At 42.1% G+C, this 19,633-nt stretch overlaps 2 protein-coding genes across 15 annotated transcripts in view; one reads left to right on the top strand and one right to left on the bottom strand.

The window, feature by feature from the left end:
* Positions 1-19,633, bottom strand: part of TMEM218 (transmembrane protein 218) — a 364,259-nt gene that overhangs the window by 172,732 nt on the left and 171,894 nt on the right. The gene's annotated exons all lie outside the window — the stretch shown is intronic.
* PKNOX2 (PBX/knotted 1 homeobox 2) overlaps positions 1-19,633 on the top strand; it is a 358,017-nt gene that overhangs the window by 163,513 nt on the left and 174,871 nt on the right. For all 14 annotated transcript variants that reach the window (XM_077306320.1, XM_077306319.1, XM_077306322.1 and 11 more), the window contains one exon: positions 8,639-8,861. The gene's annotated coding sequence lies outside the window, so the exon portion shown is untranslated. The remainder of the gene's footprint in view (positions 1-8,638; positions 8,862-19,633) is intronic.

The following is a 19,633-nucleotide window of genomic DNA, read 5'->3' on the forward strand; positions in this document are numbered from 1 at the left end:
GAAAGGGTGCTTTGGAGATTGTGGCATTACTTTAAATCCCTGCAAAGTTTTCTCCCCCCCCCCCGCCCCCCCAACATTACCCTCTGAAGGCACATCCCCAAATCTCCAGGATTTTCCTAGCTCTAATGTGTAAAAATAGGTAATGAGGCATCCCTGATCTTATCGGAAGTCAGTTCTCTGTAGGATCTGATCATTTGGTTAACCACATGCCCCACTTCCTGAGATTTTTTTAAATGGTTGCGGTAATGGGTGGAAATGGGCTTTTACCATTACTAGAGGCAACAGTCTATCTTGGTAGTCACGTGTTATGAAGTGGGTTAGTCTTGTTCAGTCTAAGACAGGGAAGAATCACCGCTGAGCTGCCTTCCTTCTGCAGAAGTGAGTAATGTTTGGTGCTCAAACAGAACTGATGACGGCGGTGATTTTAATATACAGCCCTCACCCCTGTTGGATGATGTTCAGAGATGTTTGCATAAATAAAATACCATCAAAATACCGCGTATTAGAGTCTATTTAAAAGCAATAAAATGAGGGGAGGGGGAGATGTAATGGAGAAGATACACCAAGGAATGTAATTAACTGATCAATTCCTCCTAGTGAAAACAACTCTTGAGTCAAAGCTGTAGGACGCGTCCAAAGATCAGTTTGATCAGAGAGAAGCAATTCTCTGGGAATGGAAGGAGGTGCCCATTCTCCCTATCCTTCAGCAGCAATCCCCTGTACCACATCATATGGTTCTTTCTGGAGAGTCCACCAATCCTCTGGAACTGTTATTCAGGAGAAACTAGGCTTGTAAGGTGGATTGATGACACCCCCTTCCCTCCATCATGCAGAAGTGGAAGAGCTTCCATTTATGCAAGTAGATCTTTGAATCTGAGCCATGTGCTTTTTTTTTTTAAGAAAGAAGAAAAATTCTTTAGACAGGACTAAATGTGAGAATGAGAAAGTAAAGATTAATGTCTGGAAAAATTAACTTCTACAGTGGAAACCCCCACTGCCACAGCCTGCCAAGTCAAGGCATGATGTCAAGATCCTAGACGTGTGCGTCATTTTAGCGTGGGAACAAATCTGCTAGTTTGGGAGCAGACCAAGGCCCCTAAGGTGTACTGCTGTCGCCGTTTGTCGAAAAGATGATGCATGTCTCCGAGGAGTCTTCTGCATCCCAGGCCTTAGTCCAATTTGTTGTCATGACACCATCATGCATAGTGAGGTATGGCGTCCAGTGCCAAATCCCAGGCTCCAGTTACGCTGTAATCTTGGTAAGCATTTTGGGTTGGAAATTTGCCTGCTGGAACAGAAGTGTTTAGGGGGAAAGGCATCTTGATTCTTCTAGATTTGAAAGTTAAGTCCCGCAAGGGAACAGGCTCATGTTACCTTTATCAACAGTTGTGGTTATTTAACTTGCAAAAGCTATACGCACATGAGCTCCTTTCAGCTCAATGCACATAGGTTGGGGTAGGACTTACTGTCATTTCACAGAGACTCACATGTACACAAACGAACACTGTATGATTTCTGAAAAGGGCTCTTATCTCTACGATCCTCTCAGCCAACATTGTGTCATCATTGGCATGGGTTTTTTTTTGGCTCTGTTGTCGTTTAAATGGTTTTCTGTTTAATGTTTTGTCTTCGAAGCGTCTCAATTTTTGACTATTTTTGGGCACACAATTAGCACCACGTGTTTCATGTGAGAGAGCTGAAAGCTGGTTTGCAGCCTTGGCCAATTAAAACGCTGTAAGGGGAGAAACTGAGATTAGGTAAGAGAAACAATGTGAGAAAGGAACAGCAGTAGAAGAGAAGGGAAGTAAGAGCAGATGAGGCTGCCGAGGGCTCAAGGAGAGTAGAAGATGCGATAATCAGACAGCTTGGTGACAAAAGTCATAGTCCCTTCCCCCCAAAAAAGTCTGCAATAGGAAAAGAGTCTATGCGTCTGGGATGCAAGAAGTCTCTGAAGATCGACACTTTTAGCTGTGCTATCCTTTAGGGAGGTGATCAAGGGGACTTTGAGACTATTGGTAATTAAGGTGGTAGAATAATAGGGTGCCTCCAACCCTGTTCTCTAGGATTTGAGATGGCTGAACTATTCTCAGTTATTTCTGTATCTGCATAAAACGTTGAAAACAAAAACTTGTTTCTTTGTTTTTTGTTTTGTTCAGATCCGTTCGATCCTGTCTAGAAAGCCGTTTTTGACTCTGCTGGTTTACGATATATACTTTTCAGCTTCAAAATTACACTAATTTTGATGTTTTTAATAAAATCGCAAACTTCAGCCATTTGCTGAGCAGTGCCTAATGTCTGCTGCCGTGCATGACCCCCCTCTCATGGTTGACTGGGAGGGGGAGGGACTTCACTATCTTGATGCTTTGATTGGGGTTGTTGGTTTTAGGGGAGGGGTTTTAATGGGGTATGCTTTTATGAAACCCGACTTGAGCTTTGGAATAAGTTGGGCTATAAATTGAATTAAGAATATTAATAAGTGCATTTACAGACACACCCTTTCAGAGACTAACTGGCCTTTTGACTGTCACATTCCAGTTTTGAGCAGGCTTGCCTTGAGGGTGTGTCAGAAAATGCTTGTCTTCCCCATAGTAAGTCATTGCTGTCTGATTGATGTGTGGGAGATTTAGAACATCAATACGGTGAGGAACCTTACCAGAAATGGGGTTCCCAGTTGTGTGGAAGGAGCCTTGTGTGTGTTGTCCAGTGTGTGGATTGTATTCACAGTTTGTGTGTGGAAGGGCAGCTACAGGGAGTGAAGGCTCCCTGCCCAGCTGCACCCAGTAACCGAATGATTGAACAGGATGAATGACACACTTCATAAGGCCGTGTGATTAATGAGCTGAAGAGTAGAATGAACATTAACAATTATAAGCAACTGATAAACAAGCACCTTCTCCCCAAACCTGTCCTGTGATAGCTGATCTCCCTTCATCTTTTGCTTTCGTCATGCCCCAGGCAATTTTCTACTTAAGGTCTAACTGAGGTGGGAAAGTAATTTAGGCAATATTTCATCAGCTGCAGGAGACAGTGGATCTCTCTATTCAACTGCTGAAGATAGAAAGAGATCTGGCAAAAATCAAAACATTACATACAACATTAAAGAAAAATGAACAGGATGGTCTAATAAAGGGTTTTTTTTTTTGTAAACTCTGAGAATCTCAAGACACTCGTATTTCTTGTTTGCACAGAGAAACTTGACATCAGAGTGGAGTTATGGCTTATTAAATTTTTAATTTCCAGTTCTTTTAATATGTTCCTTTTCTTATTTGAACAGCAAACTAGTTACACTAAACATACATTTTTTCTTAATATAATAAAAATATTACCTGGGTTTGGGGGTATCCCCAAGTCCCACTAGGGGCAGAACTAAATTGCTAGGGAGGTAGCTAGTTTCCCCTCTAGGTGGCAGTGCTTGGGCCATGGTAGGAACTGTCCTGAGACGCCCCAGTGAGGGACGGTATATAAAGTAAATAAATGAATAAATAAAATTTTGTCAGTTTTAAAGGGGCCACTGGAATCAAACTTTATCATATTTGGTACACAAGCCATAATTGTCGGATCTCTAATAAGTAATCTTTTGATTGCAGATCTATTATCTGCTGCTATTTTAAAACAGGAGTGAATTACAGAACCAAACATTAATAAAATGTAATTCAAATGGAAAATAAATTGGGTCCCGTTTGGTTGCGTTATGAGCATGCAAAAATGAATACATTTAAATAAATAAATGAAACCATCAGCAAGTAGGCTGTACAGCAAAGCAAAACCTGAACAAAATTATACACCAAGCAGGAATTAAAAAAAGCTTTTGCCTGCTACTTAAATACTAGCAGTGATGATGCCAGGAAAAACATTTGAGAGACCTGGTCCATTACTGAGAAACCACTGTCCTTGTTCACTACTTGCCTCGCCTCAGAAAGTAGATGGAGTCTTGAGCAGGGCCTTTGAAGAAGATTCCAGGACACAGACAAGTTTTGAAGTTGGTGGTTCTTCAGGCACCTGAATCGGTCAAAACCAGCGTTTTGAATTACTCAGAAACAAACTGGAATGTATGTCGGACTTGTAATACAGGGGTCATTAAGTTCAGTGTGCTAGTATTTTGTTAACACTCTTGCTGTAGCACTTTGGACTATTCGGAGCTTCTCTGTGGATGTTGAAAGGCGGCACTCCTGATGCGTAACAATAACTGGTAGATGCTAATGTGTTCATGCAAGCAAACACAGAATACATTTCTGGCCACCACTAGATGTCTTCACAAACCCTACTGAGTCATGGTTTGTAAGAAGAAGAAGAAGAAGAAGAAGAAGAAGAAGAGTTGGTTCTTATATGCCGCTTTTCCCTACCTGAAGGAGGCTCAAAGCGGCTTACAGTCGCCTTCCCATTCCTCTATCCTAAAACTTTGATAAACTGGATTTCGTAACTGCCTTCATGCGAGTTGAAACTTCAATATACGTTAGGGATTCCAGGCCTAGTCAGACATCCAGCAGAAGACTGGTGAAGCAGGGACATGGCAGGGTGGCTGACTGTGTCATCTCTAGGAATCACTAAAATTGCTGTGGTTTTATCACTGAGTTCCAGCCAATTCCTAGAGAGATGTGACCTCACTTTAGAGTTTTCCTGGAAGTGATGTCATACCATTGGCTGATTGCCTTTTGTGTTTTTTTCCCCCTCCCCTCTGGCAACCCTAATTATAAATATATTCCCTTACATGGTTTCTCAGCAGGCTTTCTGTGTTTGAAATAGTGGTGCTCTGTTGGCCCCAAGTAAAGCATCCCATCAGTGGGAGGGATTTCAGTACATATTTAGCAGATTTCAGTGGGACATCAGTAGAACTTGAGAGTGCTTGTCTGGATCATGCTCACCAATTCAACTTCCATTTTCATTCTCCTCAGATTATCTTTTATTCTTATTTGAGAATCAAAGCCATCACTCATCTGAGTGTGACTAGCTGTAAAAATAGATTAGCCTGTGTTCATGTCTAGCCCATTTCGAACACGTTGTCATGCCCCACTGTGCACAAAACTGGCCATTTCGAACACTATTGTCAATGCTCAAAAAGTGACCAGGGCCAGATCCTGAATCCTGGGCTGCAGAAGCTGGAAATTAATCAGACCTCTTCCTCAGCTGCCATTTTTGCCCTAATGCAAATAGCACCTGAGAAGAATGTGACGAAGGGAGCTTTGACCCTCAAAAGCTTACCCGCCCCCCCAAATTATTCTTGGTTTCCAAGGTGCGACTGAACTTGAATCTAGCTGTTCACTAAGGTTGCCAACCTCCAGGTGGCACCGGGGGGTCTTCCACTACTTACAATTCATCTACAGAATACAGAGGTCATGGAAAATGGAGAAAATGGCTGCTTTAGAAGGTGAACTCCATCGCATTATACCCTGCTGAGGGCTCTCCCCTGCCCAGATGCTGTCCTCCCCAGCCTTCACTCCCCAAAGAGGTGTTTTCCAACCCAGAGCTGGTAACCCTATCTACTGCAGATTAACACTGCTGAGAGGAATGCATCTTGTAAGCCTGGTTTTTAATGCTATGTGGTACTTCTAGGAAGCCAGAAGGGATATGCCATGCTCTAGTACAGGGGTAGTCGAATTCTGGCAGGGGCTCATGGGAATTGTAGTCCATGGGCCGCAGTTTGACTACCCCTGCATTTCGATAAAAGTGTGAGTATTAACAAGATGAACCAAATTCTATCCTACCTGCTTTATGGACACATTAACTTCAGGATGTTTGAAGGAAACCTTGATTTCAAGAATATAGGGAAGGAAGGAAGGAAGGAAGGAAGGAAGGAAGGAAGGAAGGGAGGGAGGGAGGGAGGGAGGGAGGGAGGGAGGAAGGAAGGAAGGAAGGAAGGAAGTATGGATGGATGGATGGATGGATTGGGGAAAATATTTGTTTATTGAACCAAAAGTTATCACCTTGTTTGGGTAATTTCAGATCGAGGTTTTTATGGGTTGTTTTATGTCAGAGGTCAGTCTACATAGCAATAATGGGCCTTTCTTGTTTTAAAAAGACAGAACCTTTAAATGGGAGGGTGGAAGTGGAAGTGCCCTATATTGGGTCATTAATTTTCCACTCAACGCAGTTCTGAAAGACAGTGGGGAGTCCCCCCCCCCCAAGCTTGTTGTCAGCATTAAATGTGACATCAAATGCAGGAAAATTAGGTATTTTTTTTTTCACCGTGCAGTATTTTTCTCCTGACTGAATCGAACAATGCTGTTGCCATAGAAACAGCCTTTCTGGAAAAGGTCACTTGCAAGAAACTGTGTTTTAGGTGCAACTCAAAGAGATTATGGGGGATTAGCTAATTTATATATATATTTCTTTAAAGAAAATATTATGGACGAATAATATCCAACTGAGCTGTGAGGTTCTCTCAGTAAATTAAAAACTCTGTGATAAAGGCTTTATTTTGCCTTTTTTAAAAGACGGTATGCAGTGGGGTGATATCGGAAATAGTGATTCTCTTCCCTTTTTTTCTAACTTGGTTTTAATTAAACCTCAGTCAGGGCTGAGAAATGTGGTGAGATAAGATAATTGCCCTATTCCCAATGCAGTTTTTAAACTCTGGCTTTGATATGTGCCTCCTGACAAACGGACCCCCTACTTTGGCTCCGGGCTGAGTTTGTGCTATTTTCCCGGTAACCTACGAGGTGCTGGGGAGAGCAGAACGAGTGAAGGAGGATGCCGTTCGAGAGATTAAGAGAGAGGGGAAATTTGGGGAGATGTAATCAAGGGGGAGGGATTTTAAAGGTTAATCGTTGCTGTCAAACAGACTTTTTTAAAAACTTGAGATGTTTGCAATTGAGAGAAGTTGGTGGTATCTTCTGAGCATGTACAAGAAAACTTTTCTGTGGTAAAATGAGGTTTCCAAATAAGTTACTCATTACGCTGTCAGATGTTAATATCTATGACATTCCAAAACCGAATGCTGTGTGGAAAAGAAAAGAAAAAACTTACCTATATGTATGACTGGCTTCTCATTTAATTTTGGTCATCTTGCTTCTCATGTGTTGTTAACATGCCAGGGATGGGGAGCTGAAGAAAGCAAAATGGTCACAGTGCATGCATAGCAGCTCGCTCTAAATGTGCTGTGCCTCATGGGCAGGTTCTTTTTGCGTACCTGGCATCTTGTTTAAATTGGGCTTCAGTGTATAATCTCACTGTTGTCAGGTCTTGCACTGGAACAAAGAAGCTGATACCCTGCTAGGTCAAGAAGTACAATTGTACTCCACGACAGCGAGGAAGAGGCTCTTGTAAATAGCAGAATGGCAACATTACAAGTGGGGTTAATGTAAGGGCCCGACGGCACTGTTCCTTTGTGAATTGTCCATAGTTTCCTTGGCTCTCTTCTCTGATCATCTGTTCGTTCGAGGGGAGGGGGAGCGTAAAGCTCATTTCCATTCTATGTTGTGTTGAATATACTTGGTAGAATCTTTGCAGTCGTGTTTCTTTGAAGCTGGGTGTAACATCAGACCCCTAGAAGGCAGCAGGATTCAGTTTCTATTTCCAATAAACTTTAAAAATAAATGATGGGTTAGACCAGTCATTTGTGGCATGCACAGTAATGGAATACTCCCGCCCCACAATTCTGTAACCCCTCTCCCCAAGGAACTCCCCTTTGGCCTGTGGCTTACACACTTCTAGTAACCAGTCTAGTTTGGCTCTGCACTTCCATGGAAGAAAGCTGTGCATATTTGACATAGATATGGACAGACTAGGGAAGAGAGACAAATCATTGGCTGGAGTTGAAACATCATCCTTTGAAGTGGGAAAAAGAGGAGGAAGCCAACTCGACTCTTTTGAGCTTCCGCTTTAGGTAACCACGAACTCCCTCCCCGGGGATGGAGAGGAGTTTTACCAGCATTTGCAAACCGAATTCGGAGCTGCGACCGAATGACAAGATTTTTGTGTGAAATGCTTATAATTCCACAGAGCATTAAGACAGCCAATGCACCGTTTTTGTGGGTGTGGAAACAATCCGCGAGTGGGCTGCAACTTGATGGCACCTTACACACGGGCACATTTAACAACCTGGCAACTGGCAACAGATTTTTAAGCTTTTCAGAATCATTGTCAATACAAGCGCGGTCACAAAATTGTGACTTTTTAGCGAAGGTATCCTTCCTTGTATGAGAAAGTCTGTTTCGTGCCATGTGCAAATTCATACAGGTCATTTAGTTGTCTAGATCAGGGGTAGTCAAACTGCGGCCCTCCAGATGTCCATGGCCTACAATTCCCATGAGCCCCTGCCAGCATTCGCTGGAAGGGGCTCATGGGAATTGTAGTCCATGGACATCTGGAGGGCCGCAGTTTGACTACCCCTGGTCTAGATTATTAACGGCCAGATCAGATGACTCATTCCAGATCCACAGGTGAATCCTGCACTTCTGTAAATAGTGTTTGCAAGAAGAAGTATTGGGAAAGGGGATCCCTTCCCTAATTATTTTTCTGCAATGGAGCACCTACCCTAACCCTAAGCTGCTGTTTCCCCATTAGGAAAATACGCACATGCATGCATTTAAAAATACTTAAAAACTGGTCTTTAAATCATGGTGTACATGAGTATATTTGATTTTTCATCCCCCTTCCATGCATTTTTTAAATGTTTACATTTCTCTTCTTTTCCTTTTAGTTCTTCCACTGATGAAGATTGGCTTGAAATCTAATCCTCCCCACCCAACTGTCATCCATCTGCACCAACACCGTGTAATCTCTAGAACTTGATGGAACTCCTCTCTCCATTTTCATTCAGACTAATGCTGAAAACATTGGATAGCATCCAGAGAGCACCTGAGTGCTGAGGGTACTGCCGCTCATCAATTTTCAGAAAAACTCCATTGAAAAGTATTCTCCAGGTATGAATTTTAAATCAAATCTGAATTCAAGTAATAATGTTGTTTAGACCAACTATCCCTTTTATAGTGGAGCCATATTCCTAATTACATTTACCGTGCCAATTGTATCATGCGTCTTGCCAAATGGAAACAAGATAAATCTCTGGCAGGTACACATCTTGTGTGTTATGTCTTTTCTGCTTAATGTAATCGTCTAAAGGGGTGAACTTGATCCCTGGATGAATAAACTTTAGAGAATATGCAAGGAATGGTGTATTATCTTCACGGGGAAACTGACCATCATCCAATGAATGCTGCCTAGCACAACTGGGAATGTCCAGTGGGTCTTGATACGATCTGCTCTCAGGGCCCTTTGCCATTTGTAGCCACCTGTGTGATTCTGCCGCTTGAGCCATTCTCTGGCTTGCAGCCGCTAAACATTTTTCCGAGGTCTTTCCTTCTGAAACGGCAACCAAAGTGATTTAGGTTTTAAAAGAAGCAAAACAAGGGCTCATATGAGAGATCTTACTCAGTGCTGTCCATCAGGCAGAACTTATCAGGTTGTTCTACAATTGAAAATGACAATAAGAGCAATGAGATGGCAGTGGAAAAAGTTGTAAAAAGTAGGGGACTTATTCTGTTGGATGTGGAGGAGATGATATATGCCTGCCTGGAGGAGCTGTTATAATCTGCTGCTATGTTCCTCTCCCTGAAACAGGACATGAACTGGCTTGGGAACAAGAGATCTTCTAGTGGTTTTTCTATCAGTTGTTATAGCAAATGGTTTAAAGTGGGCGAGAAAATAGATGGTTGCAATTGAGTGAGAAAATTGGACATGCCGTATATACTCACATATAAGCCGAGGCACCTAATTTCACCACAAAATGCTGGAAAACCTTATTGACTCACATATAAGCTCAGGCTGGTGTTTGGATAGTGGCTTTTCCCCCTCCCTTTCCTTTCTCTCTTGGGCAAGATCTTATTTTTTCCCCTTTTCTTCCCATTCTCCTCCTCCCTCTTTCCCTTTAACCCCTCTTGCCTTTTTATATCCAATCCTTCTTATCCAGTTCCCTTCTTCTTAGCCGGGTGTTCTGTTCCTCTATGGGCATTTCCTCCTTCTGCTCTCTGCTCTCCCTCTGAGACAGAGGGTTCAGAGCTTCCTGCAGCAGCACGTGCTAGCTTCATGCTAGCCTCGTCAAGGCAGTGATGGGAGGAGGCGGAGACTGCTCTTCCCTCCCCTCCCACTGTCCCTCCCGGGCTTGCACATGTCTCTGCTTCTTCCTGCATCTGCTTCTTCAGTTAAGTATACTTGTCTCCCACCCCCACCCTCCTTTCTTGTCTGGCAGCTTTTTTTATACCCGCATATTGGGTATAATAGCCTCCTTTGGGTAGGGAAAAGCGGCATATAAGAACCAACTCTTCTTCTTCTTCTTCTTCATATAAGCCGAGCGGGACTTTTTCAGCTTTTAAAAAGGGTTGAAAAACTCGGCTTATATGCAAGTATATATGGTAACTACTTAAGCTTTCCCCATAACTTGGCTCAATTGCTTGAGCCACCTAAAGTGTGCATTCTCAGAGTGGTTTTGTGTGTGCCATGGAATGGTATGAGGGAATGGACTTTTGGTTGCTCTCAGTTGTGTCGTTCTTAATTTTGTTTTGCTTGCATTGATGAGGCGCCACTGTTTCTGTCTGTGTGTCTGAGTGTGGAAATCTATATTTAGACAGTCAGCAGACTTCCTACCAGTTTGTGCTCGATGCTTGGAGGAGGGCTCTGGACCAATCCGATAACCAGGGCTGGTGGAGGGGCTCTATCAACAAAACCCCAAGGGAATCTTGTTCATGCTTTCAGCCTATGGAGTTGGGCAAGTCAGACATTTTGCTTTCAGATAATGATCCAGTCAGGTCTGGGTGGTGTGAATGGTGGCAGTAGAGAGAATCTTTGTTTGAGGATCTATGGAGATGCTTGCAGCCCTTCCACTTCTACATAACTGTCATTGCTGTTAATTGTATTTATTGTCTTTGTTTTCTCCAAAGAGCTTTGAGTGGCAGCTTCATTTTACCTTTTGGAGGTAGGTTAGGCTGAGAAAGTGTGATGGGAAAAACCTCATTTCTGAACGGGATTTCAAGATGAGAATCCCTTCACATCTAAAGACAACAATGCTCACTGCGCTACTGTTGATTTTCTACAATGCACAATTCTTTGGTCCAGTTGAGTCTGTTGTGCAGTTTTTTATATGACCTCTGATTGTTAAATATGCTGAACTTTATCTGCAGGTTTAGATGCTGGTTTTAGCTCTTTTCTTTCTCTTTCTCTTTCCTTTTTTAGTAATGCTCCCAGGAATAAAAGTAATAGTATCATCAACCAATTTTATGGAACTAATAATTCAGACCCTGCTCTTCCCAGTGAAGCTAAGCTAACAGCTTAACCATTTTTATCACCCCAATTAAGAATACTTTGCGTTGTTCTAATTAGAAGAAATACAGGAAGAGACTGATCTCAGGTCATTTTCCATTTTTTAAGCTTTGAGAACACTTGTTTGGGTCTGTAGTGTTACAGACCAGATTTGAGCAATTTTAGGTTAATGAGTGACTGCTGAAGTGTGTGTGTGTGTTTGTGTGGGGGGGATTTTTGAGACCCCTTTGTCTTTACTCAGTTACTCTTTACATCCCAACTGCATACTCAGTTCTCTTCACTGTCTTGCGTACCCCAGCCCCCCGGATTGCTTATTTTTTCCTTTTGGCTAATTTACAAAAAAAAAAATTTGCATACCTGAGGAGTCCCTGAAGACTGTAGGATTTCATCATCTGCACACAGGAGCTGAACAGTTTAACATTGGATAAAAGTAATTATAAACAGAAGTATCTGCATAAGAGTGCTTGAAAACAAGGGCTTTTTAAAAATGCAAAAATTAAAATCTGCTGAGACAACAGATAAAACATTTAATGAAGAATTCCTCTCACTTATGTGTAACTATAGAAAGCATTTGTAATTGCAAAATATTCTAATTCTTTCAGAAAATGCCTCCCATGCCTATGTTTATAGGAGCCAAACTTGTGACAGAATATATTTCAAAAAGTCAGTTTCAGAGAGTGGCCATTTTTGGTCTGTAGTAGAACAGCTAGATTTAAGCCCAGTCCTTAGAAAGCAACAAGGTTTTGGGAGGATAAGATTTTGAGAGTCAGATCTCCCTTAGGGATGCCATGAAGGGCCATTTTGGCTGGGCCATTGTGGTAGGGATACTGTCCTTTTCATATGATACAGGCCAGGGGCAGAGCCAGTGAATTCACCTGTCTCGTGAACCACAAGTATACCTTGTGAGTGCGTGGATGTTGTATGAACAGGACTTCTTCAAGAAGAAATGGGTTTTTAGAGAGCAGCATGGGGAGAAGTTTAAAGCCTTATTAATACAATGGGCAAGTAACTGCCACATTTAGGCAAACAAACCCATGCTGGCTTCTCTCTCCCCCTCTCCCTGTCCCTGTCCCTGTCCCTGTCCCTCTTTCTCCATCCATCCATCCATCCATCCATCCATCCATTTGAAATGGTCCTTTCTCCCAGGCATTGTAGCCCAAAGTGAGCAATAGATTAAAAACCATTAAAATTACAAAAAAGTTTGAAAAGCGGCAGAATATTTACACCGCCAGCTAGAAAAAGGCTGCTATAGCACATCAATGGAATGCCTCCTTGCAGGGGTTCGGATAGCCAAGAAGTATTGCTGTTAGGGATGCCAGCAAAGCAGTGGGCACATTTGGGTGGGGGTGGAGGCTGGCAAAATGACATTGTGCAGTAACACGACATCATGTTGCATGACACTCTAGGATTTCCTCAATGTCTATTTCCTAGAGTACCATCCAACATGATGACAGCACTTCCAGCTGGAAGTGACATGGTATTACGCCGTGTTGTTCCCTCAGCTCGGTAAATGGTGGCAAGCAGCACTGAAATTGCCTGATGGACTTTGGTGCTTTGGAAGGGGAGAGCCATCAAAACAATCTTTAGGCCTGTCAGTCAATCTTTGAGTTGATTAAATGCATAGCGTTTAACTAATCAGTTACTTCAGATAAATTTGCATATCGGAGGGCTTCGGTTCTACCTTCTTGATTCCGAAGGAAAGGATTGGTTTCTCTGAAGCCATAATTTGTTTTGTTTTGTTTTTCTTTTATCTCTTATCGAGTTATATGGAATATTTCTGACTAAACATGTATTTATTAGTTAAAATACTTCTAAATCACATTTCCCCCACAAAAACTGGTTGGTGGTGTTTGTTTGTTTTTTTACAGACAATATAAATCATAAAATAACTCAAGAAAACAGAATAGACATGTATGGAAACAAATTGTTAACGGCTTAAAACCCCCAACTACAGCAGAACACTAAACTGAAAGCTGTTTTAAACCAGACTGTCTTGCCCATTCTGCAAAAGATAAAGAAGGATGGAAGACTTGGTGTAGTTCATTCCAGATTTTCAAAGGAAGTACGCCCACCAAAAATAAAAGCCCTGGAAGGGGCTACCACCATCTTGGATAGATAAGAAATGATTTTAGCCTTAAACATATAATACTTATCCATTCAGTGCAAGGGATCATAGCTCCATGACAGAATGTGTTTTTAATCAGTGTCATAATGGTTCTTCTCCTTTCATAAACAAAAAGGAGTTCTCTGGCACCTCAAAGACTAATAGATTTATTGTAGCGTAAATAATTGCTGAATTAGAATTTAACAGTCAATTGAATTGTATTCACCAGGGTTTAACTCTCACGGTTACAGCTGTTGTGAATGGTCACTGTGCTTATCTTGTACTTTTGAGCCTGACATAGAAATGTTGCAAACTGTACCTCTTGCATTTTGTGGTCTTTTAGCCTCATCATTCACAATCCACCCCCCTTGCTAATATTAGCTGAGGATTCACTTCATGTATCTGATGAAAGAGGTTGTAGCCATGGCAGCTTAGACTACAATAATTCTGTTACTGTTTAAGGTGGCACAAAACCCCCTCTTGGTTTTGCTACAGCAGACTCATATGGCTAATCCTCTGCAATTAATTAGTTTAAAGTGTGTGTACAAGTTTGGAAAAGCACTTTCCTCTCCCATATTCTCTTCCTTCTTCCTAATTATAGAGGAGTCCTCCAGCTGGCCAGAAGGTAATCCTCCTTCGAAGGGGGCAGGAAAACAGGAACAATCCTGGGAGAAGCAGAATAGGGCTTGCACCTTAATAATCATGGCACCACCATTTGTAACACACCAAAGTTTCCAAAGAAGGTTCAGCATGATGCACCATGATGCACCATTTGGGCCTGTGATAGAGCGTTCCCCCAGCAAATTCACATATTTCTGTTCATGCAGACCCTGGTTGTTTTTCAGTTCAGGCTCAAAACAACCTTGTACTGAACTTAATTACTGGAAGTATGGGATTGGATCCAGTGCAAAATGTTTGCCTGCCATTCTCAACTTTTTGTGGACACAATCTTTTTAGGAGCTCATGCTGGCCACCTGTGCAATGAGGTAGACTAGAAAAGGCCTACACTAAGAGTGAACTAGCTAGAAAAGACCTACACTAAAAGTGAACTTACTATAGTCAACTATAGCTGACTTATATGTGAGATTCAAATGGGTAGCCGTGTTGGTCTGAAGTTAAAATCAGAGTCCAGTAGCACCTTTAAGACCAACAAAGATTTATTCAGGGTGTGAGCTTTCGAGTGCAAGCACTCTTAGTCTGAGGAAGAGTGCTTGCACTCAAAAGCTCACGCCCTGAAGAAATCTTTGTTGGTCTTAAAGGTGCTACTGGACTCTGATTTTATATATGTGAGACACATTTCTGGAACTTCCAACCAAGAGAAGCATGTGCATTAATTTTTTGCCATGAATTCATTAATTCAAGCACACACAAAGGAATGGATTACATTATTTCTTTTTCTTGTAAGTCATGATCTCATACATTCAGGGCCAGTTTATCCATGTGGCACATGCAGAAGGAGCATGAGGGTTAGAGTCATGGTTAGGAAAGGCCTTGAGATTTTTTAAAAAATGTCACAAATGGTGGATTTCTATTGGGTTTAATTTTAGGGTAAGGCTTTGCCTAGGTTTGGATCAGGTTGGGTAGTGGTTACTCTTAAAGGGTGCGTTAGGCCTAGGGAAGAGTTAGGGTGATGGTTAGGAAGGGCCACGGGCTGTATAAATATATTTTTACATTATTATACATGTAAAAGCATGTAAAAATTATGGGTTCTCATTGAGGTTTCTTTTAGGGTTATGGTTAGTTTAGATAGGGTTCAGGATGGGGTACGGTTAGTCTTAGAGGGCGCATTAGGGCTAGGGAAGGGTTAGAGTGATGGTTATGGAAGCCCAGCTACTGCGGGTGCATGATGAACCACAATCTGGGTGGGTGAAGCATCGGACAGTGGTGCCATCACATGCTCACTGACTCTTATGTTATATTTAAAATGTCATGTGAATCTACCCTGAGGCTGCACTATTCTCATTTCATCCTAAGTCTCTGAAAACCGAATTGGAGTCAGGCAGTGAGAACAGCTGGTACTGAGGATCAGAGTGCACAGAGGAATCTTGCTTTCACACTGAACTCAGCAGCCTGGCGTTCTGCTTGTTGATGCTAATTTGCCTCTGAAAGCCACTTTAGCATGGGTCAGGCTGTATTCCCCTCTTGTAATCTATACCACGGCGTAAACAAGACATGGAAGAAAGCATCTAGTTAAACACAGAAAAATAAGAAAGAGTTCTGAAACTTTTGTGCCCCTTCTACATTTAACCATGTGTTAACCCTCAAAATGGCATTTTATTGGAAACTATAACAGTTTTTGTGTATGTGTATTCTCATTCTGGCAGATGCCCCAGAGAATCCAATTCCACGAAGTTCCTGTTGCTGCTTGCACTGTTTTTTAAACTTGCTCAAGAATTTAATTTAGCTAAAAAGGGCTGGAATGCAGCTTTGCTTTGGAGGGAGAGAATGTCTTAAACGATACAGAATAAATAAGACTGTCCCTTTCCTTTTCTCTCTTTGCCATCTACTGAGTTGAAAAATGGATAGTAGCGTTGAGATAGTTGACCAAGGTCTCCATTCACGGAATCTTAGGACATAGTTAGACACTACTCTGGAAGTTTGTGTCAGGAGCTCCCAGAATTGTTAAAGTTTCTTACCATGTGTGCAGAGGCCCAATTTTGCTTGTGACCACAACACAAAGGGAGAGTCTCCACAAGATGTTTTCCTGATCTAAAATGACCCTTGGGGGTTCTGTTTGTTCCTTTGGGGAAACTTGTGTACTGGAATTGGTACCTCCTCAGGGCCCTTTGAGATCAGAAGAGCAGCATGTTGAGAAAGCTTAGGGAAGGCAAAGGAGAAGTCTGCTGGTTCAGATGAAAGGTCCATATGTCCACCTGATACCCCAAGGAGTTCCAAAGGAGGCAGCAGCTCTGGGTGTTGTCCTCCAGCAACCTTTCTCTGAACATTAAGGTTCTACTCAGCTATCTAATTTAGCTCAACTGCCTTAAAATGCTTCCCCCGACCAACTCTGCCTACAGCCCATTGTATCTTTTCTGCAATAAGCTCTACTGCTAGCACATCCATAAAAATTGCACTAAGGTCTTTTGTTGAGGTCCTGTGTACTATGTGAACCAAGTCTAAGTTTCCTCCATTTACTTCATTTTAAGCCATGTCCTCTTTGGGTAGTAATAAGTTTCCTCCATTATCTGCCTTTTTGCACCTTCTTTTGCAGCCTGCTCCATGCGGGCTTTTCAACAGTTGACTAAGTGGGTGAATTCAAGGCCAAAATTAATATTAAGTTACCCAAGGATGCTTTAACGTCTAGTTTGGCCCACAGGCTGACAGCTTACATTGTGGAAAGTGTGCGGAACATTTGCTTGTTTCTTAGCTAAAATATCTTCTTTTTCTAATATAGGTGGTTGAGGTTGTTGTTTTTTTCCCCCTGTTTCATGCTACTTTGTTCCTCCATCACCCACATGGAACTCATAATGAACGAACATTCCCATCTGGGCATGATGTGCCATTTTCCCTCGTCCCTACTCAGACTTACTTTAGGCACTTTAAAGTTAGCGGAGAATCCACATTCACAGTGGCTTGGAATTTGGGCTCTTCCAGTTGCCTTCTTAGCCACTGTAAGTAAGTAGCACCTCCAGAAGCAGAGGCAGTGTACCACTGAATGCCACGGGGCTCTAACAACAGAGGAGGGCTGTTTCCCTGTTCTTGTTCTTTCTGAGGACATTTGGAGGGCAATAGGAGCCTGAGGTTGCTGGACTTTTTGTTCAATCCTGGACAGCTGCTCTTATAGCCTTATGGCAACACATGTGGAAATGAAAGTAGGCTTTTCTTATTGCTATCCTAATAGTTGCTCCAGTCAGTACTTTTGTGCTCCATGGGAATACCTGCCTGCTTACTAACCCTCTCCCCTAACTTTCTCCTGCAGATTAATTTTGGATGGAGAGAACTAATTACAGCTGTTTGTTATATACCTTGCATTGTCCTTTCTTTTCTGCATCGTTTGCTCCCTTCTCTTTGCTTTTGGAGATCCTCCGAACGATGAGATCTTCTTTTTTCCTTTATCCCTCCCCCCCCTCCCCATTTTACCAGCACATGTGTCTGTGCCTCTTTGCAACTCAGGGTATTAACGTGAGAGCAGTGGCATTAATATTGATGTGGACCTCCCTTAGCAGGAGCTTCTTCTCAGAGTGCCAGCAGCATATAAATAGTTTTACTGGGTAATTAGTGAGCATCAAGCTGTGCTCTGATTTTATCAGGATTTTAATGTCTTTTTTTTTTTTTTGGTCTTCTTTAGCTTGGCTTGGTTTCCATCTCAGTGCCTATAGAAACTCAGGATGCAGCCCAAACATTCTCCTGGACAAGCCTCATACAAATGGATGGGTGGAAGTCATATAGTGCCCCTATATGGCCACCCCCATCTGACTCAGGGGCGCTTGTGCAGTGGTTTGTACCCCACTGTGAGTACCATTAGATCAACCTTTCTTTCGTCTCCTCCTTGAGAGGCATTTCATGTCAGGCAGAGCAAAGAATGAGACTTACAAAAATGTGCAGCTGAGCTGTTAAGAAAGCATATCTGTTTTGTCACCTTACAATTCTATTTATTTAAAAAAAATTATACCCTGCCTTTCCTCTTGGTTCAGGGCAACTTATAATAGGAAACTTGGACATGTGGCCTTTGTCTACAGAAAACCCCTTGTGTGGATAATTTCCCCTTAAGTTTTCCTTTTTTGTGTCTCCTTTCATTAACTAACTAGTACTCAGTTGTCTCCAGCATTCTGTGCCTCAGTTCTCTTTTTTTGGAGGCAAAGGGTGTCTCTTTTTTTTTTCACCATCAAGTCTCAGCTGATTTATGGGAACACACCCATATTGTGGCTCAAGAGACATTAAAGAGTGGTTTACGATTACCTGCCTCTTTGTAGCCACCCGGGACTTCCTCAATGGTCCCCCATCCAAGTACTAACCTGGGCAGACCCTGTTTATTGTTTATTTAATATTTATGGATGATGGTTTTAATGGATTTTTAATGGGGATTGTATTTTATGTGGTTCTATTATGTAACCTGCCATGAGACGAGTTGCCGTGGGTGGCAGGATGTAAGTCGAATGAATGAATGAATGAATGAATGAATGAATGAATGAATGAATGAATGAAATTCAATTTATAGTTCACCTTCCTTGTTGGACTCAAGGCGGATCACATAGTGATGATAGATTATAGATTTTAGCTTACAAGATCTAACAAGATCTAGCTACCCTGGACTATCAAGGTCAAGCCTTTCTTAAATTTACTAACTCATATTTTTCTAGGAATTTCCCCAAGTACCCCAAAACCTGTTTTGCAGCCCTTCTAATAGGTACTTTGCTATTAAATCTGCTATTACGATTGGGGGGGGGCTTTATATTTTTTTAAAATACCTTTTTTTGGGAAAAAAAAGTTTGAGTTTGATTTAAGAGCTGTTTCCCTGATATGAAGAGCAAGGAGATCTGACTCACCACCATTCCCTTTGTGGTCTCATTTGGCCTGTCCCAAGACTTCCCTCCATCTTGACCTGCTATAGAAGCTCTATCTAATATCTGCAGTTTTTGTCTTAGGCTGCTTGTAGCCTGCAGGAGAAATATACTGTGATGTTCTGAGTTATTTTACTGAAGGCAAAGACTTGCTAAGTGAAGAAACAACAGCCAGTGGGAGTATGAGTCAAGATTCCAACCTCTCAGGATACACGGTTAGCTTTGCCTACAGGGGATCTTGAGTTTTTCCCCCCAGGGCTCCTTGAGCAGTAACTCCACTGTTAATCTGCCAGCAAGATGGCTCAGAAGGATCTGTGGGATGTGTGGCTGTGCTGCTCTCTGGTGGTGAGGTTAACTAGCTATCGGAAGAATGGTGGACAAAACACCCGGGAATGCTGTGGCCACTTTCATAACAACCCATCAGGATGGTCATGTGGATTCGGACCTTCTGTACGTGTGGCTTCTCTCTGTCTGCCCTTTCTCCACACTCACTTTTGTGCAATCAAATGCCAACTGATTTCCCACTCAAGTGAAAGTAAGACGGTGAAACGGATGCACCAGTTTCCTTAATACAGCTTCCTCTATTTTCTCATAATTCTGCCGCAGTAGCAGATTCATATTTAAATGTCGTGTGAATAATTTAGTAATATTTTACATCTTTTATGCATCTGAAACCCTGTGTAAAAGGATTCTTGTGCAGGGTGGCCAGTAAAGAAGAGAATTGAATATACCTGAAGTGCTAAAAGGAGAAGGTTTTACAGGATTGGAATCCAGG

The sequence above is a fragment of the Paroedura picta genome, chromosome 12, assembly GCF_049243985.1.
Source record: "Paroedura picta isolate Pp20150507F chromosome 12, Ppicta_v3.0, whole genome shotgun sequence".
NCBI lineage: Eukaryota > Metazoa > Chordata > Lepidosauria > Squamata > Gekkonidae > Paroedura > Paroedura picta.